Source organism: Callionymus lyra, chromosome 3, assembly GCF_982586985.1.
Source record: "Callionymus lyra chromosome 3, fCalLyr1.hap1.1, whole genome shotgun sequence".
Lineage (NCBI taxonomy): Eukaryota > Metazoa > Chordata > Actinopteri > Syngnathiformes > Callionymidae > Callionymus > Callionymus lyra.
Window position 1 is genome coordinate 14283507 of NC_141820.1, and position 14445 is coordinate 14297951.

The 14445-nt window shown below is 36.6% G+C and overlaps 1 protein-coding gene across 1 annotated transcript in view; it reads left to right on the plus strand.

Moving 5' to 3' along the window:
- Nucleotides 1-14445, plus strand: part of nrip2 (nuclear receptor interacting protein 2) — a 29511-nt gene that overhangs the window by 722 nt on the left and 14344 nt on the right. The gene's annotated exons all lie outside the window — the stretch shown is intronic.

Sequence of the window (14445 nt, forward strand, 5' to 3'; positions counted from 1 at the left end):
CAGCACCACTTCCTTGACTTAGAGACGTGTGTTGGTTAGAATCTGGAGATACCATATGTATCGTGATACGGGGGTGTCGATACGCTATATTGCGATACTGTAGGAACAAGTATATATTTGTAGTATTGCCCGAGTACTTGACAAACATCAGCTTTAAAAGTTGCCGGAGTCGACTGTATCCTCTCGTCCTCAGTCACAGGGCTCTCATAGTCATCGTTCCTTTAGCTGCCAGTACGTAATGACTGCGGCCATCTAGTGGCCGCAAGTTTAATTGCAGCACAAAATGAACAAAGCCATGTTAATTATTATTATTATTTTTTAATAATTGTATTTTACACATACTTTATTGAAATGCTAACCATAATAAACTATGATAAAAATAAAATCAGATTTAGAAAGCCAATAAAGCTAACATGTTTTTAACGGATACAGTGCTGTTGAATATTTATACTGTATAGAAGTAGTAAAATCGAGATGTATCAGTGTATCGATATTTCCTGATTACCACCAGATCTGACTAATGTGAACCTTCATAACCCTAGTGTTGTCTCTGGGTCAAGGTCAACAACCTCCCTGTCTTCCATAAATACATATGCAGTGGTGGAGGGTCGTTCACCTTAACCCAGAGACAATACAAGGGATAACACAAACACATTTGTTTTCAGGCCCCAAGATTACACAGGGGTTGATCATGAGACCAAATCCGATTCAGTTCTTGGCACAAATTCCGAACTAATGCTAGCTGCTCTTAATGGTTCATATATTTTGTGTTTTTATTTAAAAAATGTTGTCACATTAGCATATTTCACTTTAGCTCACTTTAGTTCAGTTTGTATCATTTGATTTTATAATATTTGACTTCAATTTATTTGTATCGACCCAACACACACACAAAACATCCTGTTTTCAAATGTTAAAACCGTATTAGTTAAACGTTTTTTTTAAAGCATTTAATTATTTATTTTCAAATAATTGAATTAAATAATTTGTATATTTAAATGTGTATTTTAAATAATTAATTATTTCAACTTCAATAATGACCTAGAGATCTCATTCCAATAAATAAAAATGTAATTTCAAAATTCAATTTAAAATCAATATATTTTTCTTTTAAATTCAAATACAAAACTGTTGGCACTAAGATACCAACATTTTAGATAAAGAATAATTTACTAAAATTATTTAAAACATACATAAAACGCATTTCAAATGTCAAATTCAAACATTCAATATTCTTAAGGCACTAATATACCTCTATAGTCCTACATGTTTAAAAAATACTAAGTAAATGGCACTATATTTGCTATATTAAGGATTTAAAAAAGCTATATTCTGATTGTTTGTAAAGCATCAGCGCGACAGGACGACCTGACACTGTAACAGTGAGACACTCATTTATCACCGGCAGCTCCATTAATGATTCATTGTTTGTGCACTTAGTATGTACGGAGAACACAAATGTCAAAGCTCATCACAGTACAATCTAACGTACAGGACACGATAGCCGAGGAATCGTCTCCTCCTCGCAGCCTAGAGACTCTCCTCGTGATAAGCTCCCAGATCGAAGAAAAAACCTATCATGTCGCCTCAGACTTTTCTTCGCAGAACACTTGAACGAGCGTCTTCATTATGGAAAGCAGCAGGAGCAGAAGCAGCTTTTAACGTCACACTGTGACTCCACACCTGCTGGATTGTTAAATCCCGTGACACACTAATACGACCGTGAAATATTAGCAACAGTCTTTTCTTTATGTTCTTCCACTGATCGTGAGAAACATACTTACGTTGTTCATGTTACAAGTGTGTGGCTATAAACCCTGCAGCTCTTGATCATTTAAATAATTGAATTCAATACATCTTTATTGCTTTCAACTGTCATCTCATTAAACCATAATCATGATAAATTACCCTCAATTTATTGTTATTAATTTATTTAATGTTTCTTGTGAATTTATTATTCAAATCAAGTTGTGTTGAAGATGAATTACTTAATGAGACGTCAAGACTCGATTGTTAATGCAATAATAAGTTCCATTTAAATAAATAAAACTGAATTAAATTCCAGGTCTATGTTGCTATGTGATCGACAGCTGTGTTCGGTTGACTGGGCGGCAAAGCATCATGGGGGCAAGTCAGGTCACTGTTACTGAGAGAGTTGCTGAGAGCGATGTCACCTAATTTTCAATGTTAAGTTTGCTTTAAAATAAATGTTTATAGAAAACTTACGCAATGTTCATATATTAGTCGTATTGATCCATAATGCTATGTTAAAAGTAACGTCTTTTGAAAGTATATAAACTGTATGAGTAGGTCAAATGTTAAATAGATGTATAGAATATTAATACATGGTATAACTTTCAAGACCTTACAAGTGCAGTATAAAAGCCGTCTTGGAGTTTATAAAATACATTTTTTTCATTAAATCCATTTGAGATTAAACAGACAGTGCAACAACAACGTTAATAATATAATAACAAAGTAATAATAACAACAATAAATAATTACAATAAAAAACATTAAAAACTATTGTAAAAATGTCAATATATAGCATTAGCACAAAAAAACCCAAACAGGAATACAACAATAAGCAGTAGTAAAGTGCAAACACTAAAAAAGTACCGAGTATTAACAATAACTAAAATGTTATATTTTGTATTATATAACCTGAGTGAACTACACTGGATTTATGCTGTTTAAAAAAGTTTTATAAGAGAGCGATACTAAAACTAAAACTTAGATGATCCTGAAGTGTATTTGGCGGTAGTTTAGCTTGTTAGCTTAGCATCACTATGTTAGCTGTGACATTTAAGACGAATAAAACCCATTCAGAGTTGTTTAAAAAAGAGCGGAATGAAAAATCAACTCATGTAAACATCAATATATGAACCTATTTAAAAAAAAGACATATTTTCTACTATTTAACGACTTCATCAGCATGCTAATGTTAGCAGCTATTACGACACAGTGTCGGCTCCTGCTTCATCATGAAGATCATCCATTAACGCACCACTTTAAAAAAAATCATAAGATGATAAGAGATAATCATGTTAGTCAAGATTTGCCTGCTAAGAGCTTAATAATGAAATGATTTCTTTTAAAAAGAGTCATCTCTCCAGCAGCGAGGGATTCAGTGCCGCTCATGCTAATATTCATCATCGTCGCTCAGTCGGCAGAACGAGGCTCATCTCGGAGGCGATAAAAAAAAAGCAATCTGAGGCCCAGACGTGGACTCAGAGCTGCTTCATTTACATGTCTTTTCGGAGCTTTTTCTTCCCACATGAGCAGAACTGTGTGTTCTGTGCCGCAGCCGTGCTTGAACTTAATGAAAGGAGATTGTTTCGGGTTTGTTGACGTAAAGTAAGTCGCCGTCCTGGGGTGGCAGCGTTTGCAAAGTTTGCACGAAACCACAGAACTTTTTGAGACTCTTGAAGACGACTGCGACGCTGTAACTGCTGCAGAGAAACGTGCTTCATGCTGTGATTTATGCTGCAAACAAAAGTTTCTATGCTTTTATCAAGTTTGAGTGACACCAGAAGTTATGAGTGGAAAGAGAAGATTCACGAAGATTCATGAAGTCAACGATTGTGACACAAGCTATGATGACACACTTGTTCTCACAAAGGGCCTGGATTTTTATTTTTATTTATTTTCTTGAATGTCTTACTTAATGTCTGTTTAAGTCTTTAATGACATGCAACACAAATCCAACAAGACCAGTTTCAATATATAATTACAAATCCATCATCCATCGTCCATCATACATTCTCCATCATTCATCATCCATCCATCACTCATCCATCAATCATCCAGCCAGCACTACTATCAAATAAGCTAAGCTAAGAAGTATAGAAATCAATCATCCATTCTTCATCCATCCAACCATCAGTCCATCCATCCATCAATCACCCAACATCCATCAACATCTAACAATCCATCCATTCTCCATCATCCATCAATCCATCATCCATTTACCATCATCCGTTCTCCATCATCCATCATCCAACATCCATCATCCATCATCCATACTCCATTCTCCATCAATCCATCATCCATCATCCATCATCCATTCTCCAACATCCATCAACATCTAACAATCCATCCATCAATCCATCATCCATCATCTTCCATCATTCTCCATTCTCCATCATCCATCATCCATCATCCATCCTACACTCATCCATAAATCCATCATCCATCCATCCATCATCCATCACTCATCCATGAATCCATCATCAATCCATCCATCATCCATCCATCATCCATCCATCACTCATCCATCACTCAACCATAAATCCATCATCAATCAATCCATCATCCATCCATCACTCATCCAGCCAGCACTACTAACAGATAAGCTAAGCTAAGAAGTATAGAAATTAATTTTAAATTTCCTTCACTTTTACATTTCAGTTTAAAAGAAAACATGAAATAAAATAAAGAAAACAGCTATGACATATGTGTCTTCTTGGATAAAATTAGAAAAAGCCTGAAGGTATATTTACAAAACACATTTGAAAATTGTTGAGCTTTAATCCATTTGGACACATTATTTTGCTTCTCCACTTTCATCTTGTTGTAATATCACGTCTGGTCTTTTAGTTCAAGATAAATAAAGCCGTTAAGCAGATTTCTCCGGAGAAGATTTGACTAAATATTTGTATGAAAACACACAAAATATAGCAATATATATGATTATGCCCTTGAGCCTTCAGTGTTGACACACCTGACAAATGTGGACAAACAGAGGAAAATCTTTGCTCTTTTTAAAGCCAGTTTTCTCCGATACAACTCATTGACCTGTGCAGGATGGAGAGATTAACAGATCAATCCACCGTTCTCTTCAATTATAGATCATTTCCGACATCATGTTCCCGTCAAATCAAATGGTTGTTGATAAACAGTATTGATGATTCATACAACATAATGACATAATGCACATCGGAGGTAACGCAATAATCCGAGCTCAGGTGTTTCATGATTCTGCTCCACTTCCTCTTCCCTTTTCCCTTCCTTGTTTTCGTTCAGTTACGTAAAAACCAGTTAACCAGCCGCTCTCGCCGGACCTCACCCCATTAAACCTCCCCCATCCTCCCTCCCTGCTTTAGAACGCTTGTGCCCTTTTCGTGCTCGACACACTCTGGCGCTCAACATGGCTGGAGTGATGCTGCGGCGGCTGACAGTTAGAGGACCTCGGGCTAAAGAGCAGCATCGCAAATTCACTCTTACATAACTGCCGCGGCGCCGAGTTACGCTCTGGGTTGGCCGGTTAGTGGGAATGAAGGGGGGGATGGAAAACAGAGCATGTAAAAAAAAAAAATTGAACCTACATCACTCTAACATAAGTCACTTTGTGTAGGTTAGCGAAATGACACATTTTCAATTGTCTAACCTTGGATTGCGTTTTGACTGATTATCAAACTTCAAAAACATTGTTTTTAAAAGATTGGGTCATAGGTTTAATTCCTGTCTTCAGGCATCTCCCCTGAAGAACTGAGATAGTAGTGATGTGTTGATGAGGCTTCTTGAGGTATCATGATACAGTGTCTTCATTTTGAAAGACCACTAGATGTCACTTTCTCCTTTAAAATCTTTGACTCTGATCTACTAATTCAATGTAACCTGGCATCATTTTCAAACAGAGAGTGTCATCTAGTGGTCTTTCAAAATGAAGACACTGTATCATGAAGCCTCATCAACTGTTACATGAAGCCTTATTAACCTGTCACTATGTTTCTAGGGAAAAAGTGGAAGAAAATTATTAATGAATGTATTTTTCTTTTTGAACGTGTTTGGATGTGTTATTTTCGCGTTACTATTATCTTCCGTGAGCGTCTGAGACGGTGTGCATGTCGGTTTTATTCTGTCAAAATGTATGATGTCGGGTTTTCATAGAGGAATATTAACAAAAGAACAAAATCAAGTATTGAAATCACTGTTTCTTTTCACTCTGGTTGCTAGTTTTGTGTATTGGCAAAAATCTGGTGATCCTATATGTGTCACGATACAGGGTCAACGATACAATATATTGCGACACTGTAGGAAGGATATATTTGTAGTATTGTCAAGTACTTGACTCTGGTGTTGTGGTATTTACAGACCACATGACTCTTGACAAAGAAGTAACTGCTTTGTTTTAAAACTAAATTATGTCCAAACATCAGCTTTAAAAGCTGCTGGAGTCGACCGTATCCTCTCGTCCTCAGTTATCAACGGGATCTTACAGGATTTAACGTTCCATTAGCTGCGAAGAATGACAGGAAGATCTATGATAATGTATAATTATTTTATTTTACACACACTTAGTTGAACTATAAACCATAAAATAACTATGGCAACACATAAAATAGGTTTAAAAGTTAAAAAGAAAATTGATACAGTGCATTGGAATATCGATATATTATCGTGGAAAAGAACATTGTGAAATATATCGCCATATCAATATTTTCTGACACCCCTACTGGTTACAAATGTTTTTTTTTTGTAATTTTTAATCGGTCCACATACTGAGAATCTGTTTTTGTAACGTCTTCTGGGCTATAATGGTGACTGTACACTCAAGTGGATCCAATATGTGTGTGCGAGCGAAGGTTCAGCTCATCAAGACAGTGACTCACGGGTCACACTGAGGTCAAGCATGAGTACTGACCCTTGACTGGAAGTGAAACTGTGGCGCAGAGGAGAGAGAATGTGACCAGAGCTACTCAGACAAGCTTATACTTCCAGATAGTCTGTCTGCTGCAAGTGGCCACTTGGTAGTCCAGTACAAAAATCCGAGGAATTCGTTTACTAATGGTTAATATGTATTTCTTAATCTCAAGTGTTATCAGATGTTTATACACAAATATATCCTTTTGTTTTTTACACAATTTCTGATGTGTTTTTTTTAATAAGGCCTTTAATGGTAATGTGTTGATGAAACAGTTGATGAGGTATCATGATACAGTGTTTTCATTTTTTAAGACCACTAGATGTCACTCTCTGATTTATAATCTTTGACTCTGATCTACTAATTCAATCAAACCTGGCATCATTTTCAAACAGAGAGTGACATCTAGTGGTGTTTTAAAATGAAGACACTGTATCATGATACGTCATCAGCTGTTTCATGAGGCCTTCAAACGAATATAAAAAGGAAAATGTTTAAACTTAAATTGATGGTTCCCCAAAAAATGTCATTCATTTTAATCTCGCCCTTATGTCGACTAAAGGTTTGGATTATTAAACATCAATAATGTTCTTTCTTCCACATCGTCCAAAAAGACAGTTAAAAAACATCTAAATACCTCCACGTCTTTAATTCCCTTTGTTGTAATGACGTCCTGATATCAGAAATTGTTCAGAAAAAAAATTAAACAAATCTATATTTTAGGGGTTTGATTTTTAGGTCTGTAGCAGAAGCTAAAATGCTAGCATGCTACACGGACAGGAAACTGCGTTTAAATATCGCTCAGCGTTGAGCGCTCAGTGTTAAGAGTAGACACATGGTTGCAAACTTCAAATCGCATCAAATAACTTAATTAAATTAACTTAAAATGAGTTGGTTAATAAAATGTTTTGTTGTTGTTCATTTGTTGACATGTAGGTTGATCTACGCTCTTTATAGTAGCACTTTGTTGTCTCTTTGAACTTTATTATTTTCATTTGCACTTTGTTCATGTTCTTGCTTTTCTGAAAATTCCATACCATTTATCGTCTGCTGTGAACTGGAAATCTAATTTTCAGAAGGACATCTCAAAAGTGAAGAAATAAAGTAAATCTAATCTAATCTAAAATCTTTGGAACTTCGAAAACTAACTCCTGGGTTGTCTCAGGGTTTATGCTACGTTTTCACACCAGACACACAAGTTCTGGACTGAAAACAGATTTTCTTTTTAACTGTATCCTTGGTGGAGGTATGCTGCGCTAAGGTTGTTTTTAAATAATAATAATGAACACGAGTTGTTTTGAATGAATCAAGTAAATAGATCATGTGAAACTAAAAAACAAACAACTCAAACCAACAAAGAATACTTTCATATTATCCAGCAGTCAAAGCACAAGGATATAAGGATGTCCACCCCTTCTATAAGAGAGTTGGGGGACACCCTGGAAAGGCTGCGAGACCATCACAGAGCACGTGTGGACGGACCACTCCTTGGACAAGCGCCGCCGCCGTGTCTGTGTGAGATGATATCTGGAGTTCTCATTAGACCTCAGCGGCGCTCGTACATTGATGTTGTCTCTCTGGTGTATTACCTTTAATTACATTCTAATAGGGAAACACCATTAATCCTCCTGGCAGAAATGTCTCCTGCCACTTTGTCGCTGACCTTTAGGCCGCAGCAGCCCGAGCGCAATTACGGACGCTCAGAAATGTGTTCACTTAGATGCTCCACCGCAGAGAGAGAAATCTACCGGAGCTGAGTTGAAACTGAAAAACACTTATTCTCCAGCTTTATTAGAACCTTTGGTGCGTAACACTCAAGTTAGCTATTATACCCATGAATGACTGCAGCTAGCACTGTTGGAGACTCGCTAAGCTAGCATGTATAGCATTAACTCGACATTACAGTTAATACTTGATTTTAACAGTTTCTCAATCTATCTGTGATGCCTCTTAAAGAAACAGTGCCTTTGTAGCCAATACACAGAGATGCCAAGTCTCCTGAATCTATATCCTGAGTCTCATGAATCTAGCCAATCACAGAAGACACCACACACTATTAACCAATCAGTGGCAGCATAAGGCGGGTCATGTCGTCTCGAACTATCTCACGTAACACAAGAGTGCGTGATCAAGTCACTGTAGCTGTTGTTACAGTACATTCCCTGTGAGTTATTCAGAATTAGGTAATAAACTTCCATCCTTCAAATTAAGATCATTAGTTCGATCGGTCCTTCATTATCAGGGTTATATTCTGTACGGTTTAAATGCACAATTGTAATTAATATATTATTATTGGTCATCTTATTCATCTATTTATAGACAGATATAGATCGTTTTTATTCATTCACGATCCATCCATCTATTTTATTATCAAAGATTACAGTTTTATGATGCAATAAATCAATAATTATCAATAAGTTAATATCAATTTCTTCTTTACTATAGATTCTCGGTCCCTTTGATGAGCTCTCAGAAACTCAAGTGTTAAAAATATATGTGAAAATGATTCCACGTTAACTGGAATGTAAGTAAGAAAGTAATTTGTATTTGTAAAGTGCCTTTCCCACCATGGGACTATGCCACTTCCTCTTGAAGACACCTGCCTCAAAATATCATAACATTTGAATGTGGAAGTTTAGAGAAATGTTAAATCATCGATATAACTCATATATCAGTTCATAAGTTCATACATTTTAATCATTTAAAAAAATGATAAAATAAAATAGCTAAGCTTGTCTTTTGTGGGTCCACAGCGAGAATTCTGCCCTGCTTTAATAGGAGGACTCACATTTCCCCGATCCTTAAAACTCTGCCACTTTCTTTCAGGATTCATTTTTTAAATTCTGATTTTAATTTATAGAGCTATTCATGGTGGGAAAGGCACTTTACAAATACAAATTACTTTCTTACTTACATTCCAGTTAACGTGGAATCATTTTCACATATATTTTTAACACTTCTTCTTTTAGTTAGTTTCTGAGAGCTCATCAAAGGGACCGAGTTATTGTAGAATCTATAGTAAAGTGCTCATAATAGATTTTCTTTCCTGGACACTCAGGCCAAGGTTGTCGTAAATATTCTTGGCGAGATGTAACACAAAAACGACGACACCTCGGTTCAAATCATTCGAGTCCAGAATCCTTTGAGCAAGAGTGAAAAACACAAGTCGATTTACAACGATCTCGACCTATAATGTCGTCTGAATTTATAGATCCGGTGAGTGAATCTCACGAAGGATGTTGTTTCCGTTCAAACTGAATTATCTTGATTTACTCCACATGACAGATTATTATGATCCCAAGCTCCACATCACAGTAAACATCTTTAGATGTAGAAGTGTCATGAGCCTCCGGGGCAGACGAGGTTAGCGTCAACCTGTCGTCCCAGCATGTCAGGGGTTTGCCACGCTCCCCCAGCTGCTGTGTAGGAAGATAGAGGGCTAAAAATAAGCCAGAAAAAAAACAACAGAAAAAAAGGACTAAACAAGCTGAAGAACAAAGCGAGCAGAGAGTCAAGGGGCGAGGAATCAGGCTGTTGACATACTGCTGCCGGCAGCACGGCGCCTCGTTTGAGTCATAGATAGAAACGCCTGATGCAGCTTCATGTTCCTCAATATGTTAAAATATCACCATCATCATCTAGTCCTCTGCACCATGGCTGGTGAATCACAACTGTGACTACACACATACACAAAGATGTTTTTAGGTCCACATGATATGAGGATCAAGATAAGCAGGTGACTTTGATTGACACATCACCATAGAACTATTTTGATAAATCCATTAAAAAGATTTTTTTTTTTTACAGAAGACAAAAATGTATCAATTAATCCATCAATTGAATTCTTTATACTGACTAATTTGATGACTGTAGTTCAGTGCCATCATAATAATGAGTGGTTGAATTTAACATTGAAACCTTTTTAATGATTTTTTTTTTTTTTTAAGACATTCATGTACTTTTAAGTAATTTAATTCCATATTTTTATATTGAAATGTTGAATTTGTGTTTAATGAATAATTTGATTCAATAAATCATGTATTAAAAGGATGCATTTATTTGAAATTGAATGAAAAACTTTCCAAATTTTCAACATAGATATACATTTTGTTCTTTTTACACACAGAGGTTGATAATCTAAGTCCAATATTTCAAAAATAGATTTAACAAATTCAGTATTTTTATTATTTGTAGCCTTATATAAAAATGTTGGTATAATAGTGTCACCAGACAATACCAACAGAATACCGAGCTGATTTATTGAGCTTTCAGCCAATCACGTGACAGACAGACTATCACGTGACATTGTAGAAGCACTGGCTCTTTTATTCACCATGACGGAATCCAAAGTGACGAAAATGTTTCAGATTTTTTCAAATAAATGGTATTTTTTACAGGTTTGAAAGACCACAGCCACAGTGCCACAGTACTCAAGTAGGTCAGTCTGGAGTAAAGAATTTAAAAAATGTTATAAAAGTCAGTCTATTAAAAAGCCATATATCCAATTTGAATTATTGGCTCTATATATTATACATATAATACCAATGTTTTTATATTTAATTTAAAAGGCTACAGATCCTGTGGTGTGTTTACGACCATCATTGGAATTAGATGATCAAACTCTATGTTTAAGAATCAAAAAAATAATAATTTTGAAAGTAAAAATAATGCCCGAGTGTGACCTCTAGTAACCAGTTCAAACCAGTTCCTCATCAGTGGTGCAGTGTGACTCAAACCCACCGTCCGCCTCTTCCCCTCGACGAGATAAATTATGGACTAATTACTGACTCCATGTTTAACTGGAACAGCATTCACTGGAGGTCGCACTGGTCGAATCCTGTTCGACGGGTCAGAAGGTTGAACCCAGTTTTGCTTCTCAATCCCTCGAACTGAAGCCGTCGCTTCACCAAATACACGCAACAATGAATGTATGAACGCTGTGTATCAGATTTATTGTTGCCGGTTGTGTGATTGTAACTAATATGTTATTGAGCTTTGCCGTTTTCTGCACAAAAAGATTATTAAGAAAAATAGATTATTTGTGGGTGGTATGAGAGAAAAAAGAAAGAAAAGATACAGAAGATAGACTTTTTGATAAAAATGGTACATCGATGCTATTCATATTTTTATTCAACGTAGAATATCTGCTTTTATTTTTGTTCTTTCAAGAAAACATTCTGAACTACAGTTAAATTATTTGAATCAAAGAACATCGTCCTCGCCTTTAAGTGTATGTACTATAATGTGGGAAACATTCAATTCTGCCTAAATATTAAAATATAGACACAATTGTCTTTGCTCAAGGTTCACATTTTTTTGCACACAGAACCACACATTTTAGTATATTGTAGCAGTTTAATTTATTTTGTATTAATTAATTATGTATTGTATTTAACTTATTTACATTAATTGATTGTATTTTATTGATCTCTTTTCATTTTTCAACCTGTTTTATTCAAACAGCAACTTCAACATAAACAAAACGTAGTGGGAGGCACCAGAAATATTTAACTTATGGTGCCATTAAAACAGTGAACTGCCATGATGCCTCTCTACTACCCTGCTCTACTTAGTGGCGTCTGGTTGCTATAATACTGTATTTAACTTCTACGTCCATGTTAAAAGTTATAAAAAGCTGTGATTGGTTGGCTGGGCGGCAAAGTACTATGGGAGCCTGTCATGAACCATTCTCAGAAGGTGGTGAGTTGTTAATTAAACATTTTGTCACTACTTTTGAACAACATATAACCCTCGCAATAAACCACTGAATGTATACGGAGTGATGACATCATCAGTGGTGAGTCGATCCAACAGCTGCTCCGCAGCGTGAAGGTCACGTGACCTTTTCCGTGGACCAGATGATGGATCATCGCAGCACTCGTCTCCCGAGGTTCTGTTGAAATGCAATCGTTATCCACTCTGTGATTCTCTGCTGAGCCGTGAAGTACTTTTTTTTTTTTTTTTCCCGCTGATGAATCTGGATTTACGGCGTAATTAAATCCATTAAGAATTCAGGTGTTGAAATGAGCGTGAGTTTCCACAGCTGGAACATCAGACATGAAAACACCTCTTTTGAACGACAGATCATGGCGAACAGGATCACAGGCGACATGAAATCAGTTTGTGCTAGGAATGCCATTATGAGGTTTTGACTAGAACCGGAACCAAGTGCAGACCAAACAAACAAACACGGTGGATAAAATGACAAAAAGTAGGCTCAGGCACGAGGAGGACAAACACACCAAAAAAAACAAAAAAGAACCGTAATCGAAGAGGAGAAAGTACAGTACATATCAGGGAGTGACCATTATAATCTGGCGCCTGTTGCTCTGCTGCCAAGGTGGTAATTACATGTGAGCTGCAGCTACTTTCAGAGCAACGGGCACCGTTGGAACTCAGGAAGGTAAGCCAAATAAGTTTCAAAATAAAATAAGACTGTCATAAACTGAATCATTAAAATATAATATAATATAATTATAATTTAGAGTCAAACCACAACAGTTTATTTTCATGTCTTAACAAGAAGGATCTGTCTCGCCTGCAGATGATTCAGAACTCTGCAGCGAGAATTCTGACCCGCTCAAGTAGGAGAACTCACATTTCTCCGATCCTTAAAACTCTTCACTGGCTTCCAGTTTCTTTCAGGATCAACTTTAAATTCTGGTTCTTACTTTCAGATCTATTCATGGTCAGGCTCCTCCTTCCATCAGTGATCTAATCCAGCCTTACACCCCAGCTCGGGCTCTGAGGTCTGTGGATCAGAATCTACTGATGGTTCCTGAACACGGTTCAGGACCAGAGGAGAGAAATCCTTCCAGACTGTTGCTCCTAAGCTTTGGAACGATCTTCCTCTCTCTCTGTGTTTGATGATCTACTGACTCCTTCAAGAAACATCTTAAGACGTTTTTATTTGTTCAGGCTTTTCCTTGATTTTCTGGAACTCCTGTTGTGTTATCAGTTTTATCTTGATCTTTAAAGTATATACTTTATTGAATATTGTTTTGATTGTTTAAGCGCTTTGTGACCCTGGTCTGGAAAAGCACTATACAAATAAAAATGACTTACTTACTTACAAAGTATTTTGCGGTTTCTACTAACAGGTTAAAACTTAATATTAGGGATTTCAAACTTAATCACCCAAGGGGCAAAAATCTTTTAGAAGAGTAAGTGTTAAGCAAACTAAATGTATAGTTGAAAAACAGGAAGAATGAGTATTTTGATGTCGTATTATCGTCCTTTAAGGCTCAACTATCTTACCCATCTCTGCGTTTGTCCATTTCACCAAACAAGTATTCGTACCGTTGAACATAAATCGATGTTGACTCGGTCTGAAAGATTAACGGCATCATGTGGATACAGAACATCACCGCGGGCCGACGTGTCAACTCGTCACAGCAGGAAGTGATCAGCTGTTTATCTCGCCGCCAACAGTGGTTCTGGTAATTGGAGCGAGCCACTAAGCCACTGTGACAAAGTGCCAGTCTGGAGCGAACGCACTCCGGAGCTAAAATTCATTCTTATTATCCTGACAGACCAAGACGGTCCTGCTGCGACACGTCAAAATATCATCTCGCGGATTGAGCCGACTGAGCCGGGAAAGATATCAAGCTGCGGCAGAAGTCGAAGAACAAATGATTTGAAAAACGACGGTCGTCGCGTGGTTCCGCAACTTAGATAGAGTCTTGAGTGTGGAAATGGATTCAGCCAGAAAAGGGGCATCAGGAAAATCCCATTTAAAGAATAATTTTAATCATGTTTAATCATGTCGACCATGAACCTATCTTGCCTTCAGTGGAATT